This window comes from Nilaparvata lugens, chromosome 14, assembly GCF_014356525.2.
Source record: "Nilaparvata lugens isolate BPH chromosome 14, ASM1435652v1, whole genome shotgun sequence".
Classification (NCBI taxonomy): domain Eukaryota; kingdom Metazoa; phylum Arthropoda; class Insecta; order Hemiptera; family Delphacidae; genus Nilaparvata; species Nilaparvata lugens.
This window is the reverse complement of record NC_052517.1, coordinates 9175634-9198150: the sequence shown is the minus strand read 5'-3', so window position 1 is coordinate 9198150 and position 22517 is coordinate 9175634. Positions and strand designations below refer to the sequence as shown.

Sequence of the window (22517 nt, the reverse complement as noted above, 5' to 3'; positions counted from 1 at the left end):
CGCCAAATAATATTTCTCATTAGATCAGCTGATTGAATGCAATAGTTCAACAGCTGAGGCATAATTTCATCTCAGTCCCACACACGCAGTCACTCACTTCCATTATCGTCAGATGATGGAATTCTCAGCTGATTTTCCAAGGATGAACTCCTCTCTTCATCCTTTCAAGGATGATATACTTTTGACGTCCTCCAGCGAATTTCTCAGGGATGAGACCTGATGCAATTGAGTCTTTATATTATAAACTTACTTTGTTCAAAATTCTTTGAGAATCGTTGGAGCTGTTTTCGAGATCCGGTGACATATATGAACATATAAATGATCATAAAAACACTCACATATATGAGCTACTTTTGTACAAATTAATAAAAACCTATGAAATCTTGTAGAACCCTTCATTATTGAATATTTAAGAGTTTTTAATAATCTAGAGTACTACAAGATTCCATATTGTTTTATTAATATATTATATAAACAGGAATTGCTTGTCCATTAGTAAAGATTTTATCATGTATTTCACATGTTTTATATATATTCTCCTATGAATCGTAATTCTCTCAATAGATGAAATCAATGCATTTCAAAAGCAATGCTCACAATCCATTCAATGTTAGGAGCATGAAGTGGAGCTCACTTTGAATATTTCATACTTGAAAATTGTCTCCATGACAATTTATCCATGGATTTGGGAACAGATGCTATTGACTGGTCCTAAATAAGTGAACAAACCAATTTTGCATATTGTTCACAGGTGACAATCTCAAAGTAAGGCCAAAGTCAAAGCAGTTCAAAATCGACAATTATTGCTTTGATGTTTTTGGTGACCGAGGTGGGACGCTCCTGTGTTTTTGGTGTCAGGAGTGGGATAAATAGATGCGTGACATCACTTGCATCACACCTAATTGCGTCCAATGCCTTTGTTATGTTGTGTACATGGTGGTACATGTGTTGTGCATTGCTACATACACATAGCCACCAACTGGACATACATAGATAACCAGGAAACTGATAGGTTTGCTCTATGGTGGAAGTCCATGTTGGTGACAGCCTTTGTATTTGAACCAAACTCACACCAGAAGCTCACGTTTGGCTTTTTGATTTTGTTGAATTCGTTCTCCCAAATTGATCCATAGAATCATAATGAAGTATATCCTGTAATGAAGTCACATCCATGAATGGGTTGTGAATCACAGTGTCATACCAAAATGTACACAAAATAAATAGTACCTTTGTAATATGAATCTATTCTGGTTATCATATTCTGCATAATACTGTGGCAAAGAGGAATGGAAAATTCGAGAATAATGTCGTATTATGAATATAATAATAACAATGTTGTTAGTATTATGAATCCATTTTGAAGATTATATCATACAGTATGATACTGTGGCACAAGAAAAAAAGAAATTTGAGTATAATGTCGTATTCACAAATTATCCCATACTAATAATGTAACCATAGAATTTTCTCAATTATAGAAATGATGAAATGAAGATTATCATAAGAACTTCGACTATGCCTTGTTTCATGAAGCCAATTTTCTGACTTCAGCTGTTTAAAGTCTAGAACTTAGCTAAATCCCATGCTCGGAAACCGGCCCCCAGAATGACATTACACATTAAACCTTATTTCTGACTTTGTAATCTTATATTACTAGTAGTTCTGTGAACAGTAGACCTCATGCAGTTTTCTCATCCACAAGTACCTGATTGAAACTATAGACCTTATGGAAATACAGCAATAGACTGCTTTCTCCACACATTTGTGTGATCACTTGTCAGCTGATTTATGATGAATAATTCTATAGTATGATTTTTACTCTAATATTGGCGTATGAAGGAGGCTCCTCTTTCTTTTTATATTATCCTTGAAATGCAAAATTTGCAAAAACCTTGTATATAAATCGATGCACAATTAAAAAGGAACATACCAGTCAAATTTCATGAAAATCCATTTCCACGTTTCGCCGTAGATGCGCAACATATAAACATTCAAACATTCAAACATTCAAACATTCAAACATTCGAACATTCAAACATTCAAACATTCAAACATTCAAACATCCAAACATTCAAACATTCAAACATTCAAACATTCAAACATTCAAACATTCAAACAATCAAACATTCAAACATTCAAACATTCAAACATTCAAACATTCAAACATTCAAACATTCAAACATTCAAACATTCAAACATTCAAACATTCAAACCATCAAACATTCAAACATTCAAACTTTCAAACATTCAAACATTCAAACATTCAAACATTCAAACATTCAAACATTCAAACATTCAAACATTCAAACATTCAAACATTCAAACATTCAAACATTCAAACATTCAAACATTCAAACATTCAAACATTCAAACATTCAAACATTCAAACATTCAAACATTCAAACATCTGAACATTAATAGAAATGCCAAACCGTCGACTTGAATCTTAGACCTCACTTCGCTCGGTCAATTAATTCGTGATAGGGAAATCTCAATGTTCTCATTTCTTCCTCTCCATGAGAAAATTCATGTGCTATTTGTGAGAACAAAGAATCTGTCTAATTTTCATGGAAGACATCAAAATTCAACCACTTAAAATCACATTATGCATACAAAATGAGCGAGAGGAACCTCTTGATACATAATAATAATAATATCGAGTGACCTGACTGGCTCAGGTCTACTGTCAAAGTTTCCAGGTCGCACCTGATCAATTTCAGGGCCTCTGGCATGACCTAACGACTGATAAAAATTGATTGGAGATCAAAAGTTGGTAAGAATTTAATAGCAGAAGTCTTCCCGATCTCCATAAGTTGATCCAGCGATGTAACGGTTTCGGGAACTTGAACGGGAGTGCACGGCTATGATGGAATCTCACAGTAATCCCCAATCACATCTCAATTCAGAGAGAGATTACATTATAATTTTGATTTTCCTCCTATATCTGATGCCTCATTTCCCTGAGACTCTCCTCCTCATCGTCTCTCTCACTCCTGTAACTTCACGTCTTCTTCTCTCATAAACTGATACCAGAGACGACTGATACTATAATATAACTATATACTGAATAATATAATACTGATAATAATACTGATATAATACTAATACTGATAATATAATTATTAATATAATTGAAAAAAAAATTATCTTGTTGAAAAAAATGTTTTCGATCAAAAACTGACAGGACAACGAAATTGTGCATTCTATCATATTGTTGTAGGGGAAATGATGTCAAATAATTAAATTATGTTTATGCAGAAGCAATTACTCCAAATTAAGATTTATGTCATTATGAATCAGGTTTGACAGAAAAGCAAAAATTTAACAATAAATTTATTTCTTATGTACGGTATTCCAATGAAGGATGAAAGAAATATACCAAAAACTTGCATGACATGGGATACCAAGTGGGGTAATAGAGTTACCCCAAGGATAAATCTGTTAATAATTTTTAAAATAAGAGAAATGGAATGATTCTATAAGAAAAAATAACCAAAGTGATATGTTTTTAACAAGTACTCAACGTTTCAATTACATTTACTACAAAAAAAAGACAAAATGTGGGTTGGGGTAGTGCATTTACCTCGCTTGGTAATAGAAGGGATATACAACTATGGTTCACTCATCAAAACGGAATCTAACCTAGCAAAACATCTCTCGAGCTATCGAGCTATCTATAGCTATAGAAGCTGAAGTTTGGCAGTATGCTATAGCTGTGACCACAACACGACTCTTGTTTTTGCTGCCTGAAGGAATTCAAATCGTAACAGGCGGCTGAAAATGGTGACAAGTCTCGTCACACGACTTGTGTGTCTCTCACACCACTTGTGAGAACGACTTGTGTTTGAGTAGCATACATCCAGATTGGTGGGATTTGGAGTGAAGCTTGTCAAAGGCTGAAGAAACATCTATGTATCTCTCTAGATCTATCTCACAAGCGGTCTCTCTCCTACTGTATCAATTTTCTGTTTTTTTCTCTTAAATATTCATATTGATTAAAACTTTTACAATATTTCCATTAATAAATAAATCCTTAGTTTCAATAATGAAATTAACGTTTTGGTAGAGAGTTAGTGGGGAGGATATTTTTAATATTCTTTTCGAAGAATAGACATTGATATGTCCAAAGCTCCGCCAATTCATGTAGATGCATGACAATATAATTATTATCTATAGTTATTATATTACAAATTGCTTTTTCATGTCATATACAGTTCAATAATTATTTTCTCAGTCTATATTATGTAAATTCATCTATAATGTTGCTGTATTGTAAGCTATTGTATATAAGTGTATAAGCCAGTATATATTGTAATCTACATAAATAAAGTACTCAATCAATCAATCAATCCTATGATAGAGACCGCTCGATAAGGGTAACTGTCTACTGGAACCGTATTAAACAGATCCGTTCGGCCGTTGAATTGGACAAATCTGCCGGCTGTTCATTCGGCCGAATATGGTCGTCCATTGGAACCGTTTACATCAGTCAAGTCCAGTAGTTAGCTGAACTATTGGATATTGAATTTACCACTATCATAGCCACAACCATTTTTCATATAGAATGGTTCAAATTGAGATTTTGAAAATTGAATAATAATATTCCTCCTGCGCTTAGGTTTTTAACCTTTTCAGGGACTTTCCGTATTTAATAATAATACTATTTCACTTTTAACTTATTTTGTTAATTGTCAATTGTATTTATGTAAAATTATACATTCATGTATGCATTGTATGAAGGAGAAATAAACTATTGATTGATTGATTGAATATCCACTGGATTAGCTATCCAATACAATAATCTTACCTTCAGATCCTATTTGTTCAGTAATCTTTGTCTACAGATTCCTTTGAACATCACGACGATGATATCTTTTGTCTCGCATATCCCACAATGGAACATGCTCTTGAACCAAACTTATCAACTTTTCATTGTCCATAGTTGAAACTTAATAGAACAGAACAAGTTCAAAAAACAAAAACAGATAAGACTGTGAAACAATTTTGAGGTTAGGATGATGTTGTCTCAGCTCGACTTCGGCCGGATAGAGCCGGAAAATCCCATGGGATTACTTCCGGTTATTATTCCCAACAGCTCTATTCCATCACATCCTATAATATCTTTATTTGTTGAAACATCGCCGATTTATGAATTTTTATAACATAAACTAAGAAAATAATAGTTATTGAACTGTATATTATACAGTTCAATATTTACTATTATTCTCTTTGTTTAGTTATGAGAATAATTGATCTATAATTCTGCTGTATTGTAAGCTACTGTATACAAGTAGTGGATAAGAAAGTATTATATTATAATCTACATAAATAGAGTACTCAATCAATCAATTAATCAATCTCTCTTTCACTCTCTTTCTCCGCCCTCTAAAAGGTAAATAATCAATCAATCTCTGTCCCTCTCTTTCTCACACTCTCTCTGTCGCCAGCACTCCAACATCCTATTTCTCACTCTCTCACTCATTCTCACTGTCTCCATCTTTTGACCTATCTTAGGTCAAAACTGTCAAACTCAGCATGTAAATGTCAGACGTCTGACAGCTATATGTCATACAGAAGAACATGTGAACACGTATCCCTAAAGTAGGATTCACATAAATCTGATAGCATTACATTGCAATTAAATTATTGCCCCCCATTCAAACAATAGTGACAGTACGAGGTGTTTGTCACAACTGTCACCATTTGTCGTATATAGCTTCAAAGCTTCTCATTCAATCGATGCTGACAAATTAAGGTGAACTACACTATAGTGAGGTCCACGTTATAATGGCAGTGTTTGTTTAGCAATAGTATTGCTATCCTTATCTATCATTCAACAAAGCAGATAGCACTATCTCTTCCCGGCTTTGCTCTGTTGTCAGATCGTCTTTTAACAATGTAGAATCGATAATTAATTGTAAACGGAGGGGGTTGTTTCTACTCTTCTATAATGTTTACCAAAATTATAATACTAAACTTATGTTTGAATCCCTGATTGGTTGGGGGCTTTTAGTGGATTCGTTCATTCAAATGCACAGATTATCATCATTATCTAATGGTCACCTATTTTAGCAACTAGCAACTACGAGCCAGGAACTTCAATGGAAAATACTAATAAAATTCAACTTCAGGTTTATTGAACTCTAAATATATAGAACGAATTAATAAAAGTCAGGTAACATGTCAAATTTTCAAACAAAACAAAGTTATTCACCAATCGATTCAGGTCGAGAAGACATACTCAGTTTTTAATCTATACATTTTGGGAACCTGCTAACTTGCTGCATTTAAATTTGAACCTCGGAATTCTATGAAATTAAATTTTGAGCTTAATAAGAAAAACAACAAAAGTTCGGCACTCACCATTTTAACAATATTCAAACTTGGACTCTTCAGAAACACTCACATACGCTCTAATAAAACTCGCTATACTTGAACCCACACGCACAAATAATTTCCTGATTCTACTCCTACTAACTCTATAAAATTTGGTTTCCTATTCAACTAGATAAAAATTACTGATAACTGAAAACGTAACAATTTGTCCCTCTGAATGGGAAATGGGCCCATTCAGAGGACCGAGGCTCGCGCACCGTTACATGATTTTTCGTTCGCGTCTCAATACAAACTGAGGCCTTTTCACTGAAAATTATTCCCCCTCCACGAGCGTTGAGCATAACTTCCAGTGGAAAAGCCAAAGCTGCAAAAAGGTCAATGGTCGTACAATTCCCAAATACAGTAGCTTTTTCGACAAGAAATTGAAACTGCATTTGAAAAATGCACGAAAATTGCTTTAATTTCGACAAGTTAGCAAATTCAAACAAGACAGAATCAATTCTCAGACTAAAACGCAGGGTTCAACATACAGTAAAAATCGAAGTTCATTCCAGTTCAAAAACCTGAAAAATAATATAAGATACACAAAAACAACTACAATACTACCCTCTCAATATTCACACTATTACATAATCTACAAAATATTCCATCTTAATTACCAAAATTCATTATGGAATTATTGATGAAATATAAATTGATCATTTTAAACGAAAATGAACATTTAATAGTACATCAAATAACCTGTATCAGCTACCGTCTATAGAAAGCATTGACGAGATAGGGGATCGGCAACGTTTTTCTCCTATCTTTGTCCACTGCTATTATAACGTGGATCTCACTACATAGCCAGAGATCCGAGATTTGTTTCACCTGTCAGCAACACCTCGAAATAGCATCAATGTTCCCCATCTAAACATACCTGACAGATCTAAGTGAATCCTCCCTCATCTCCGTTATCTTAGCTTAGTTGTTGCATTATTGATTCTAACCTTCAAATGTCACTGAGCCATGAACCTGCTATGATATTCTTAGTATGGTTTGGCAATATACTAGGACAGTTTCGAGGTTTGACATTGTAACCTCTCAAACCTCAGGGTTTAGGATATGTCTGAGCTGAATAACTGACTAGAGCTACGAGGTTTGACACAGGATTAGGCTATGTTTTATTACGCAATATCAGGGAACCGAGCTTCGATCTGGAGTACAAAAGCACAGAAAATTCATAACAGAAGATGGAACTAGTGGTTCTGTGAACAGTAGACCTCGCGCAGTTATAAACCACAGTCTCCACTAATAATGTCCATCAGAGTAAATTCTGTCCTGTCCTGTCGTGTCGGCGAGATATCGGTGTATAAACGACTAATGGCTGTTTGGGTTGTTGTATCGACAATGCTTATAATTCGATGTGAACAGTGTGATGAATTTTTTAAATAGACCTCATGAGAAGAGAGGAAAATTGTGATTACCTTTTAAAATGAAAGAATTTGCTAAAGGAATGGTTAGCGACCAAGCGATAAAGCTTACTTATCAGTAACTGTACATTAGATAAGAGTACCGTTCTGTACTGAATATTTTCTAGAGAATTATTTAATAAAATTATAACTTTTCTGCAAATAAAGTACGAACCATTTATGAATTGCTCATTGAATTTTGAGGTTACACTTTGTTTACTACCGATCAGATGTTTTAAAGCAGCTCAAACACAGCTGACTGATTCAGCGAATGTCATGCCAGATTCATGCAAGCTATAATTTCATTTCTAAAAAAGTAAAAACTATCAATAAAGGATCAAGAATTTCGAATAAAAAATAAAATGTATGTATTATTGTTGAAATTATTTATTACTTAAAAAATTATATTATAATGTCAAGTATTATTGTAACTAACTAGGTCGTAGCATGAACATTATATTATTGATAAAAACAGCAGAAATTAATTATAACAGTCTCAGACATAATAAAAAATTGTATAAGAATATTCATTTATTAATTATTACTCCAACTGAACCACATGATGATTGAATGTCTTTGGCAAGTCTAAGCCAATCATAGTGCATAGAAATAGCACCAAAAAGGTGATCGTTTGAAAACAACACATGTTAATCTACTATCAGACAACAAACCTGCCTTATCATATACGCTAGCACATGTACATTGTATGAGAGGAACTATGTCTAGGAGATCAAGCAGTTGTAAGAATTATATAAATTGAGTTATTATTGTAATTGAAGGAATTATATTCTATTGCTTGCCACTGACGTCACGTCTACGTCACAATCGTTCAACCAATGGCAAATTTTCATGCAAATTTATTACACCGAGATTCTCAGAGAAAGATTCTAGCCAAGAAGCTTAGAAGAAGACGTTTCACTTCCCTTTTAAAATCCTTACCGTTAAGACCTCGTTAAAGTTACCAAGACCTATTTGTAAAAATTTTCGTTCGATTTTATATGTTTTATTTGTGAGCCAATATTCTTAGGCTATTCTATTTGTTATTTGTAAATCTATTTTCATCAATCGATAAATCAAAAGTTTAAAGTTAAATTATCCCTAAATTGATTTGGTGGAGGAGATATTTAAATTAAAATTCCCCACGTGCTGAGACCGAAGCCTGGACCCGCTGCCGATCAACGAATTTGATCTAAAGAAGAAAACCACGACCGCCAAGGAATTTCACGTGAGTTATAAGTTTAAAGGGGCCCCAATCATCGCTTCGAAAAGTATTACAGTGCAGAAAATATAAATTTTTCTTCGTTAAATTATTGGCCACGCCGACAAGCGCTTTTAGTTATTAAGAGCCCGGAATTTATTCATATAGAATTTATAAGAATTTGTAGTTGATTGACTATCCTCCGCTGCCAGAACCACGACCCCGAGCAAACTTTTTAAAAAATTTTATAATTTATTTTCACCATTTTTTCACAAACTGTTAAATTTTATCAATTGTAAAATTCTGTCGAATCATGCATGGTGTCATGCAAGCACAAGAAAATTTTTAACTCTTTTGTTAATGCTAAATTATTATCAACCTGTAAATGAAATTCTGAATCTGATCATATATTTTATTATAATATATTTCAATTTTGTTAATTCGTTTTCTGAGTTCGATTATTTCTCAAGCCTGTCAATTATTGTGTCTGATACGTTCTATATCATCAAGAACCGATCGAATACGATCATTGAAATAATTGAATTAAGCTGGATATTGGAACAGGTCTAAGTGGATGTAGTGAGTGGGGTCAGATCGAGATATTTGTTCTTTGTCCTTACCTGCTCATATATCAGCTTTTATCTGTTACCAACCTCGACTTAGGAGCGAATACATCAACAGAACAGCAGATGCAGCCAGAGATCATATAATTTCCTACAATAGAGCTTAAAACCCGACAAGACTCTGTTCTCGAAATATATTCTGAACGATATTTGGTCCAAGTACCGTATTTTAATCCTTCAGAACTTATTAGAGACGCAGTCCCGTAAATTATCTACATCGGGATTTTTGCTCGACCTGTATGATTTTGTATGCTCTTTCTTCACAGGTAATAATTTTAAGGTATCCGTATTCAGTGTTTAGCGTCCGCTACACTACTTATAAAAATTTCATCACCATACAATCTGTCATAAGAAGAATCAAGGGTGAGCGAGCGTTTAGGCCTCCTGCGATTCCGACAATTGTATTGAATCTTGTAGTGAGTCAATCAGTCTGGTGTACACTTAGCGTCCACGCACGCAGTTACAAAATTTATAACCTCAACACCGTTGATTTAGTACAAGATTCACTCTACGTATGGGAGGCGAGTAAAAAACTGCTTTAAATGATTTGCCGACACAACGTGAGACATTTAAAAAGTAGCATTACAGGATTACACATATGTGAAGCCTTTAAAAAACGCTTTACAACAGCTATGCTGCTATCATATAAAGCTTACCGAGTTGAAAGCAGAGAAAAGTCGGGAGGAAATACTATCTTATGCTACTTAAAGCAATCAATTGCATGCCTCCCTCACTGCATGCAATTAATAGTGCACACTGCAGCTGTGTTTTCAATGAGTTACATTGAGATATTGTATTGCATGCATGTTATAATCCATTAGACAGCTGATTTATGATGGATAATTCTACAGTCTGATTTTCACTCTAATATTGGCGTATGAAGAAGGCTCCTTCCCCTTTTATATTAGCCTTCAAATGCAAAATTTCTAAAAACCTTGTATATACGTCGACGCGAATTCAAAAAAGGAACATACCTGTCAAATTTCATCAGAATAATGTATAAATAATAAGCTTGTGATACTTTTCTCAAGTTGTGTAATTCTCATTGATTAAATAGATGAATGAATACCATGGTTACATACATTATAAATCAATACAATGCAAATCGGAAATTAAATAGAAGAGTGATATTGATTATCTTCTAATATTATGATATATCTGATGATATGAATATCTTCGAAACGGTTTGAGATATCGATGTACGGTTTCCACCATTCATTTTTCTCTTGGAATTCCCTATTGAAATCATGTATCGCATGACCACCTTCCTATAAAAAAATTTGCATTCAAAATGGTGGTTCCAAGATGGCGTACCAGTTTTCGAAAGTCAAAGTAGAGAAGCATTTTCAATTTCAGTAGGATCCCCGATCACACCCACCTTGAAATCACATCTTTTCATGAGATACTTAGCAATTCTAATACTATTTTCTTCCCTTTCTGCTTTGAATAGTATTGATAAAAACGGTTTGAGATATCGATATGCGGTTTTCGCCATATGACCACTGTGTATGAGATATTAAGCCGTTCTCGGACTTTTCACCCAGCCTGTATACGTCATGTTATCCAACTTGAAAATCACACATATATTAAAAATTTGTATGCTTCCAATCAGCCTCTTTGTTCCGAATAGAAACCCAAGAAAGAAGAGAATAAAGTGTTAGAGAAGGTGAAGGGGAAGGAGGAGGAGGAGAACGATGAGGATGACTAGTGGGAAGAGAAGAGGAGGAGGATAAGAAGAAGCAGAGCTCAGAGGATAAGGAGTGGGGATAGTAGGAGGAGGAGGAGGAGAAGGATGTGGGAGATTGATTGATTGATTGAGTACTTTATTTAAGTAGATTATAATACTGGCTTATTCACTTATATACAATAGCTTACAATACAGCAACATTATAGATGAATTTAGATAACATAAATTGAGAAAATTATTATTGAACTGTAGACTATAATGATATGAAAAAAGCAATTTTGAATAATTATACATATTATAATATTGTAATGCATCTACATAAATTGGCGGAGATATATTTAAGATATATTTAAGTAGATTATAATACTGGCTTATACACTTATATGCAATAGCTTACAATACAGCAACATTATAGATGAATTCAGATAACATAAACTGAGAAAATTATTATTGAACTGTATAATGATATGAAAAAAAGCAATTTTGAATAATTATACATATTTCAATATTGTAATGCATCTACATAAATTGGCGTAGCTTTGGACATATCAATGTTCATTTTACGGGAAGAATATTTAAAATATCCTTCCCACTAACTCTCTACCAAAATAGGAGAGAGCGTTACTGAGGAGGGGGAGAAGAAGGAGGGGAACGGAGAGGATGAGGAATGAGTGGAGGAGGAGGAGGATGTGGGAGAGAGAGAGAAAATGAAGGAGGAGGAAGAATCAGCCTAACCTGACCTAATCCAACCTACCCTTACTTTTTTGAATAGAAAACGAAATTACATGCGTACGGATAGGAGTGAAACAGAAGTGATAAAGCTAATGGAATGAGAGGTCAGACAATAAAAGAGTTCAAGTAGCTTTACAAGTTGCCCTGCTTTTTAGCTTTTGTTACGGACGTAAATGGGAGCTGCCTGTTCAACAGGTGGGTCATTCTAGGAGAGAGAGCTGAGGTTGATGGCCGTTGTAGTGCGTGAGGGAGTGGATGAGGCGTGGCAGGATGAGGATGACGAGGAGGTGGATGGAGGAGGGGAGGACGATGAGGAGGAGAAGGATGATATTTTAACTCTAAGGGTGGTTTTTAAGGGTTTAGAGTCCGTCTTTTAGCATGTATACTCTTCTTATTCCAATATCTTAAAATTATAATTGAAATGCCCATACCATATGTTTAATATAGAACTATAATCTAGAGAGAGTACCTCTTCGAAACAGTTGTTCTGGTAATCAAATTAAAAATTGTGTCAGGTTGGCATTAAGTTGAGTTGACTTTGCTAGGTTGGCACCAAGTTGAAGATTGAAATGCATTTATCCAGGACCTCCTAAATACCAATTTATCCAGTACCTACTAAATACCTATTTAGGAGGTCCTGATTTATCGCGGAAAAATTGATTGGGTACTGCTACTTCAATCAGAGCTATTCCTGGGAATATTATATTACTAGCCGTCAGGCTCGCTTCGCTCGCCATATCCGTTTAGCCAGACGTTTGGTCTGGACCCCCGTCTGGATCGTCCTAACATATGATAAAAATATGACATATCATTTCAAATTTGGTAGGTGTGTTCAGTTGGCCCTTTAGAGGCGCAATAAGAACGGATTCGGAAAAATTTCCAAAGATACGCCCAAAATCTGCGTTTCATCAGCTTTATCGAGAACAAATAAACAGAAAATGTTCAAATTTACTACAGAAGCTCAGCTGGGGTGCAATAATGTTGTGTCTGAAGGAATTTGAAATAACGCCAAAGATACGCCCAAAATTAGCATTCCTCAACTTTTTCAATAATTGATGGAAATATATTATAAAAATCTGGTGTGGTACACTCACACAACTTTCCTTGCTCATTGAACTATAAGCCTCATTATCAAACGAGAATAATTTAGGGGAATAACATAATGACGATTATCGGCAACATTTGCAACTACGATCATACTACTGTATATGTGTATATACAATTGTTTTCAGAGTACTTTTTCCTTTATGTAAATTGTGAAAATCGATAATTTTTTTTTGAAATTCGTCAAAACAGCTGTTCTACAGATGAAATATCTTGACTATGACTGTGTTCTTTTTATTAACTGCTTTACCTACCGTACCCACGGTATATGGAAGAAGAAAAAGTAAAAACCGTGTACCTACCTATCTCATGCACGAGAAGGAGGTTACAAAGTCCATTTCTCAAGGATTGGGTGGACCCCCCAGGAAAAAGACTCATGTCAGTTGATAGAGCTAATAAATGACTATACAGGGTATAGATTTGAAAAAAATCGTTAGAGCCGTTTTTGAGAAAATCGTGAAAAACATGGTTTTTTAGTAACTGTCATTTTTCTCAAGAATATTACGGAGCTCCTGCAATTTTCTCAGAAATGAGACTCATGTCAGTTGATAGGGCTTATAAATAGCACTATGGCTATTGCAAATGGTATAAATTTGCAGAGAATCGTTAGAGCCGTTTTCGAGAAAGCCGTGAAAAACATGGCTTTTTAGTCATTATCCGCCATTTTTCTCAAGAATATTACGGAATTCCTGGAATTGTCCCAGAAATCAGACTCATGCCAGTTGATAGGGCTTATGAATAGCTATCCATGGTATAAATTTGAAGGAAATCGTTGAAGCCGTTTTCGAGAAAACCGTGAAAAACATGGTTTTGTAGTAATTATCCGCCATTTTTCTCAAGAATATTACGGAGCTCCTGGAATTTTCCCAGAAATGAGACTCATGCCAGTTGATAGGGCTTATAAATAGCTATCCATGGTATAAATTTGAAGGAAATCGTTGTAGCTGTTCTCGAGAAAACCGTGAAAAACATGGTATTTTAGTCATTATCCGCCATTTTTCTCAAGAATATTACGGAGCTCCTGAAATTTTCCCTGAAATGAGACTTAAGCCAGTTGATAGGGCTTATAAATAGCTATCCGTGGTATAAATTTGAAGGAAATCGTTAGAGCCATTTTCGAGAAAAACGTGAAAAACATGGTTTTTTAGTAATTATCCGCCATTTTTTCCGCCATCTTGAATTGAATTTTATTGAATTTCTAATTGTCGGGTCCTCATGGTATAAGGACCTTAAGTTTAAAATTTCAAGTCAATCGGTTAATTAGGAATGGAGTTATCGTGTTCACAGACATACACACACACACACACACACACATACACACACACACACATACACACATACACACACACAGACCAATACCCAAAAATCATGTTTTTGGACTCAGGGGACCTTGAAACGTATAGAAAACTTGAAATTGGGGTACCTTAATTTTTTTTGGAAAGCAATACTTTCCTTACCTATGGTAGTAGGGCAAGGAAAGTAAAAAATCAGTACACAGGTTTAGCTGAGGTGGAGAATTTTGTTCGCCAAAGATACGCCGATATAGTAACAGGTGTTTTTCGAGATCAAATTGAAATAATACGTTCAAATTCGGTACAGAGGTTCCGCTGAGGTCTACATGCAGGCGAGCGAAGCGTGCCCGCTGATCTCATTTTTGGACGATCCAGTCGGGGGTCCAGGGGGCGGAGCCCCCTAGCTAGACGGATATGGCGTGCGAAACGAGCCTGACGGCTAGTGCATTATAAAGGTGATAGTGTTGGTATCACTGTCATCAACTTCACTCTATTCAACATACTAATGCAAACATTCAAACACACCATCTAGCATTGTTCTCCAATTTTTTATTAGCTTCTCTTTACTAGTATTTTTCCACCAGACCAATAATAAACCAGTATGTTTTTCCATGCCAACATTCACTAATACCCGTGCTTATCATTCCAGTAGTAATACGCTAATAGCATCAGATACCTTAATGCTGGGAATCAACACATATGCGCCCCTTGCTCAAAGTACAATAAAAACAGGAAAAAACATTTTCCAATATTCAAGTCCCCTTTCATTTACATTTCCCTACACTTTTCCGAGGTCAAAACAGTTTTTCCATGCTGATTCGTTACTTCATTTTCCATTTTCCGATGACTGCATTTTGTTTTCGATATTTTTCTTTTCCTGTAGGCCTATTTTATTTTTCGTGAAGGTTTGAGGCTCTACCGCTACTTCTGTTTTTTCTATTCGATTTACTGTCTCATAGTGAAATTCACTTCAAACAGTCATGGTTGGTTAAATGGGAAGAGGTTTTGTAGTTCATAAAAAATATTTACAGTAGTATTGAGCGAAATGGAGAAGTGAGATTCAAATCTTGAAGTGTCATCATTTGTTGAATGGTTGGCATTGGTGTTATTCAAAAGAAATACTGACTGTTTGGTGGGACAAGGGTTCTTATTGGAAGTATTTCCAAGGGTGACATAATTTATCATCCACATCATTGAGATCTCAGTTGATCTAGAATAAGTATGGGTGGTTAACTTCAGTACGTCCAGGTTTCAGTTTTTCTTGTTCCTGTATGCTTTCAAAGACATCCCAGTATCATATTTTATTCTACAATGTCGAGAAATACTGGCATATTGTGAATTCAAAGCAAAACCTAACCCCAAGCCTTTCATTAACCAACCTTTCAACTAATTCTACCCTAAGGCTAGTTTCACACTCATTCGGTTCGTTTCGTTTTCGATTTGTTTTCGGCAAATTCCGATCAGTGTGAAAAGGTAATTCGGTTTGAATTCGGTACCGGATAGAAACCGCATAGAACCGAACGCCCACTTGACTCTTTCAAATTCCATCGGGTTTCAATTCGTTGCTAGCGAGAGGCTACTTTCACACATTTTCGGTTCGGTTTGGTTCGTTTCGTTTTCGGCAAATTCCGATAAGTGTGAAACGATGATTCGTGCGACGCGAATAGGTTTCATCATATTCGAATTCGCTGCTAGGGAAACAGGAAAAAACAAAGTCTTTTACACACGCTTGCCTTTTTTGTTTTCATTTCAACCTGATATCTTGATTATCTGTTTCGAAATTTTCCAAGTCAAAATCGTATGGTCAATAGTTAATTTCAGTTATTTCACAGGAACATTTTTTCTCAATGAATAGTTTGCTAAGAAAATATGAAGGATATAAATTAAAACTCAGGGAGAATTATTATTTTTTTATTTTTATTTTTCCACGAATATTACATGATTTCATCAATGGAGAGAAGAGATGAAGTTTATATACCATGTGTCAAAACAAGGAACAAATTTCCAATTTGAAAAAAATAATCTCTCTGAACATCCAAAATTAACATAATCAAAAAGAAACTTTTCAAATAAATCACAATTTTTAATTAACTTTGAAATTTTGCTGTTCAAGGGATAACATCTTACAATTTAACAGCAGCTGTTATATTTAAACATACCATCATAAACTGTTAAAATCCAAACACAGCTGTGTTTAGGAAGAAAATACGAGTTGAACCCTGACATGTATGAAAGCCTCATTCGTTTTCGGTAACGAACCGAACCGAACCGAAAACGAACCGAACCGAATGAAGCCGAATTCGTGTGAGGCTAGCCTTACCCATTCTTAATGATCCCTACAGTCTGTACAAAATTACTTATGACCTGGAGGGACATGCGCAGCAGAGAAAGGTAGGGATACAGGAGCGCGATGTCACCGTTCTGAACCGGCCAACGTTCTCTAATTTCTAGTGACTGTTAATGTGCTCATGCTAAACATGCGAAGTTTGCTGTCTGAAAGCAGTCAGACGACTGACAATTTGACAACTGCGCTTCTACCTATGACTCTATTAATCACTCTAATTGGCTGATCTCCCTCCATTTCTCTGTGCCGCATATTCCTCCAAGTCAAAAGTAATTTTGTACGGACTATAAACAGTGTGCAACGGTGTAGCTGACCGTGTATCAATCAGCTTGCAACAAAAACTTGATGCCTTGAGACTTGAACTAATCGGCTCAACTCCACACTTGTCTCAGTGAGCCTATATCAAGAAATGGTCAATATAGGCACTAGATGAACTGAGATCTGGACGTTTTGAAACCCAGAGGTATGAAAACATTTCAAAAGGTTAACAGGTTAACTGTTAACATTGCTTGAATGGGTAGCGTTTGTATCTTTTTCTGTGAAGTATACAGACAATGTATTAAGTTTTATGTATTCTTTTATCTGATAATACACAATTTAGAGTGAGTTCACAATGTATTTCTCTTATTACTGTTCTTCCAATTCCAATCGTTATCCGAACAAATTTTCAACAGATTGTATTCCATTCATTGTGGGAGAATTGACCCTCGCATGGATAAGTGCAGAACTCACAGTAACAAAAAAAGGGAAATAATTTTTCCCTCCCACCACAAGAACTGAATAGGTTTTTGCGAAATAATTTCCCATCTACCATAAAAACAGAATAGGTTTTATGGAAATTTCACAGGAATCGACAGATTGCAAATTGGCACAGTTCAATTTTCGTTGATTGGAATTCCGCGGTGTTTTAATTTGGATCATGGAAATTTGAACATGATATCACAAGCTTGAATCTGTGATGATATCTGACCGTGGATGATTAATAAATATGTTGATCTGTGTGTGAAAATTTTTGATAACGGCTATTTTCCATCCGAATCTCAAGATCGACCAAGTTTAATAGTTCATCACTTTGTGCCAATTCAGAGTAATTATCAACATTTAGTGCGGTTTCACAAATCCTATTAAATTTAATCTTTATTAGATGCCATGAGAGCCAATTACTTCTATACGAAGAGGCCTTCTCTGATTGGTTATCATGAGATTTGATCATCAACACTAGCAGGTAACCCGTGCTCCGTAAGGGTCTAATTAAAAACTTGATGAACTGAAAACTTGTTGTGATTAAATCTTGAAGAATTGAAAATAAGCCTATAACCAGCCTAGGTGAATTGAGAATTCATATGAAAAATTTCAAGTTAATCAGTTAGGTAGTTGAGACGTGATGTTGCGTCATTCGTGAATTTCCCATCCCCTACATATAAGCCGATTATTTCCTTCATTATTATATTTCAGATAAGAATTAAACATCCTTTTGTGCTACTGGGCAGAAACTCACTCTTTCAAGAGATAAATTTTCTGTGTAATTCTGTTGAATCTCTCACAGTCATTGACTGGATTGTGTGTTTTTCATAATGAATAAAACAATTTTCATCATTTTTCGATTCCATCACTAAATACTGTTGATTTACCAAATTCTATGTGAATGAATATATTGTACTTGAATTTTAAAAAAACACTTTTGAAGTGAAAATACACTTACTTTTGTAGTTACTACAAAATTATAATTAAAATTAAATTAATGAATTAATTATTAATTAAATTAATGTTTAATTTTAACAGTGAAAAAGTATGGATATACTACAGGGGAATATATTGTGATAGGTCATTTCATAATATAAATAATGTTCATCATGACCGAGAAATCCATGATGAAAAAAAAAAAATCAAATCAAATTCATTTATCCTTAATGATGGTTACAAAGTTAGAAACTTAGAGTATAAAATACATATCATGATAGTTGATTAATACATAATACGATTCCATTAGACTACATAATAGAACAGGAGACACAAGACATAAATAGATTGAGAACACTTAAAAACTCACATTAGGAACGAAAATTTCGGGAACTGAGTTCCCTTCCTCAACCGAGCAGTGCGTGTTAAAATAATAGGATTTCAAAATTATTGTATTTAACATAACAGTTAATAATTATTATTACATAATATGATTTCAAGCTGTACGACACACTGCTCGGTTGAGGAAGGGAGCTCAGTTCCCGAAAATTTCCGTTTCTTATGTGAGTATTTAAGTGTTTTCAATATATTTTTGTCTTGTGTATCCTGTTTCAATTTATATTACAAACTTTAAAGTTTCTTCTGTTATGTGTAACATAATAGTTAGAGAAACAGTAGGTGGTATAAATAAATTATATATTATATAAGGAGGGTCCCTGCAAGATTAAGAAAATCTCAGCGCAGAGTGTTGATTTTATTGAATAAATTAATATGAAATATGAAAGATTCTTAGATCAAAAGTACGGTAATTGAAAGATTTTCACAGTAACATAATGTAAAAGCTTTAATATCCATTATAATAGTGTGGTAGTACGAGAAGTGACAAATTATGAAGAGATGCTGATGGAGAATTAATATAAAAACAAAAAGATGTAGCTAATGGGAATAGGAAAAGTCGAGGTGTAGAGTTCAGTTGATGAGAGACATGACAGAGTTTAAATCGGTACGAATACAATTTTCTATACGTTTTTCAACATGCCGAACCGGCCTAGATGTGATGAAATTTTGTGGAATACTGTTAAAACTTCTTTCACAATTATATACATACTAGCCGTCAGGATCGCTTCGCTCGCCATATCCGTCTAGCCAGGGGGCTCTGCCTCCTGGACCCCCGACTGGATCGTCCAAGAATGAGATCAGCAGGCTCGCTTCGCTCGTGTTAGGACGATCCAGTCCAGGGTGTCCAGACTAAACGTCTGGCTAAACGGATATGGCGAGCGAAGCGAGCCTGACGGCTAGTAATATAATATTCCCAGGAATAGCTCTGATTGAAGTAGCAGTGCCCAATCAATTTCTCCGCGATAAATGCATTTCAATCTTCAACTTGGTGCCAACCTAACAAAGTCAACTCAACTTAATGCCAACCTGACAAAATTATTAATTTAGTTACCAGTTAACAACTGTTTCGAAGAGGTACTCTCTCTAGATTATAGTTCTATATTAACATATGGTATGGCCTTTTTTCAATTATAATTAAGAGAATGAGAAGAATATGCATGCTAAAAGACGAACTTTAACCCTTAAAAACCACCCTCAGAGTTAAAATATTGCCAAAAGATTTTTTAGTGCGCCTCTAAAGGGCCAACCTACCAAATTTGAACGTTTTTGGTCCGGTAGATTTTTAGTTCTGCGAGTGAGTGAGTCAGTCAGTCAGTCAGTCAGTCAGTGAGTGCCATTTCGCTTTTACATTATACACAATCATATTGTTTTCTGCAAATGGATAGATCAGTTCGGTGACATTCTACTCTTGCGCTTAGAATATTGTATGGGTTTGGGTGAGTGATAAATGATTCTGAAACCCTATTCATGAATGATCAACTGGCTAATCATTCTGAATTGATTCTAATCATTGGAGAGTTCATTCCTCATGGGTAAATCACCCCTGAATCAACACTTTGAGTCAATACTTCAAATCACCCTCGATTCGATACAGTACTATCATTCAATTCAATTCAAAAAGTTATTTATTTCATTAGTCGTACAAGCAATTACTTACAGCGGTAGCCTGCATCATAAATAGGAATACACTTCACAATAAAAATAAGACAATTTCAGCACCACAGAAATGACAGCAGATATATCATTGAATCTGAGTTGTTTACGAGTACACGAGATAAACTGATTGGAATAAACTGACAAGCCCGTGAATTAGTTTCTGAACTTGTAACTAGTTCAGAAATAAACTAGTTACTCAAATTCAGTTGAACTAGTTCCTCAAGCTCTGATGAAGAGTTTGATTTGTTTTGTATGCTCCAAGTGACGTATGATGTACAATTGATTGCTATCTTGGAATGATACTGAGAAACTGTTGAATAATTGAAATTTATAGAATTGTCTACATGGATTAGCAGAGAATTGGCAGTTTCAACGATAACAGATTAATCTTTCAATGTTATTCTCAGAATGCGATGGAAACAATCATTCAAGATAATAACTATAACATTTCTTTGAATTTCAATGAATTCCCAGATTTGAATTGTTTGTAGATTTAATATAATCATTTGTAGTTTTAATATAAGAGGGAACTGGAAAAAATAATGGTTATGCTAGAAAATTTTCAATACACAGAAACATACAGAAACATACCTCTCATTCAATGTTTGAAGTTCTTTTTTATTTCTCAATTTTTGTTTGTTCAGGCCACTTCAGTTCTATTCGATTGTAAACAATCTCGCTCTCTTTTAAATTGGGGTGCTAAAGATACAATATGCTGGTTAGTGCAATATAAAATCTCATCAATCATATCAAGGCTGATAACTGATGAAAATGCTTCAACTTCATCTTTTGCATTCTTAGCCACCTTCTTTGTACCAGGGAGAATTTTTATAATATTAATTTCTATTCTTAGTTTTGCTGGTTGTTGCTACTTCAGACGTACACCAGATTGTTTCACCATCCTTCCCAAGAATAAACTCAATATCATCATGTTCGGGAGAATTTTCATCAACAAAATTACTGGTTTCCAATTCACTTCCATTGTCACCTTCTACTCCACTATCATCCAAAAATTCGTTGTATCATATCACTCCCTCACTGTCATCTGAAAAGTCAATGATTTGCTCATCTTCTGAACTACTTTCATTGAGGAGTCGGTCTATTTCACTTGTTCGTAGAACATCTGACATCACGAAAATTGTCAAAGCTGTTTATAATATTAACAAAATTAATAATAACTCATCTGAAACTAACGGTAAAATCACACTCACTTTCGGAAAATGGACCACTGGACTTCAAACTTTACAGTTCTCAAAAGGACGCGCGCGATGTAAAAAGTACAACATTTCTGACACCGGTCTCTTCAACACTGAATAGGGTATGACCAGTGATTGATAGTAATGCAATATTTTGTCTATGGGCGGAGCTAGATGTCGCGGGGGAATACTTGAAGGTTACCAACCTCACGGTTGTGAATTTCTCAATTAAAACGAAAAACTTTCTGACTGTTGTACTTTTTACAACGGCGCGCGTCCCGGAAGACTATGACAATGATTGCGGCTACGCCCCGTTTTGGAAAGCTAATATTCTGACTCCAGTTGTTCAAAGTCTAGAACTCAGCTAAACCCCGAGCTCGGAAACCGGCCCTGAGAATCTTCAAGCAAAACGTCTAGTTGTTCAGACGTGTCATTCATCTATCGTGAGTTTTCCATCCCCTAAACATATAAGCCAATTATTTCCTCCATTATAAAGTAAGAAGATCCATTAAATAAAGAATAGAAGGTAGTGGGATGATGTAGGAGATATTTAAAAAGAATAAAGAATTTTTGATAATGATTTGGATCCAATTCTCTATGTACGGAAATGGGAATGAAGAAATATTAATTGTTGATAATATAAAATAATCTTCATCTACTTTTCATTTCTTTCTCATGCATCTCCGGATGTGTCTTAATGGCAAGGGTACTATTTTTTATATCATTTTCTGACTCGAAAATTATTTGTTGAAACACCGCAGATTTATATGTATAGTTAGTTATACCATTACAATATTATATTATAGATATTCAAAATGC

General features: G+C 34.8%; 1 protein-coding gene across 2 annotated transcripts in view; it reads right to left on the bottom strand.

Annotated features, from left to right (window-relative positions):
• The window catches only part of LOC111046352 (orcokinin peptides type A), a 232108-nt gene that overhangs the window by 115610 nt on the left and 93981 nt on the right, over positions 1 to 22517 (bottom strand). The window lies entirely within an intron of this gene.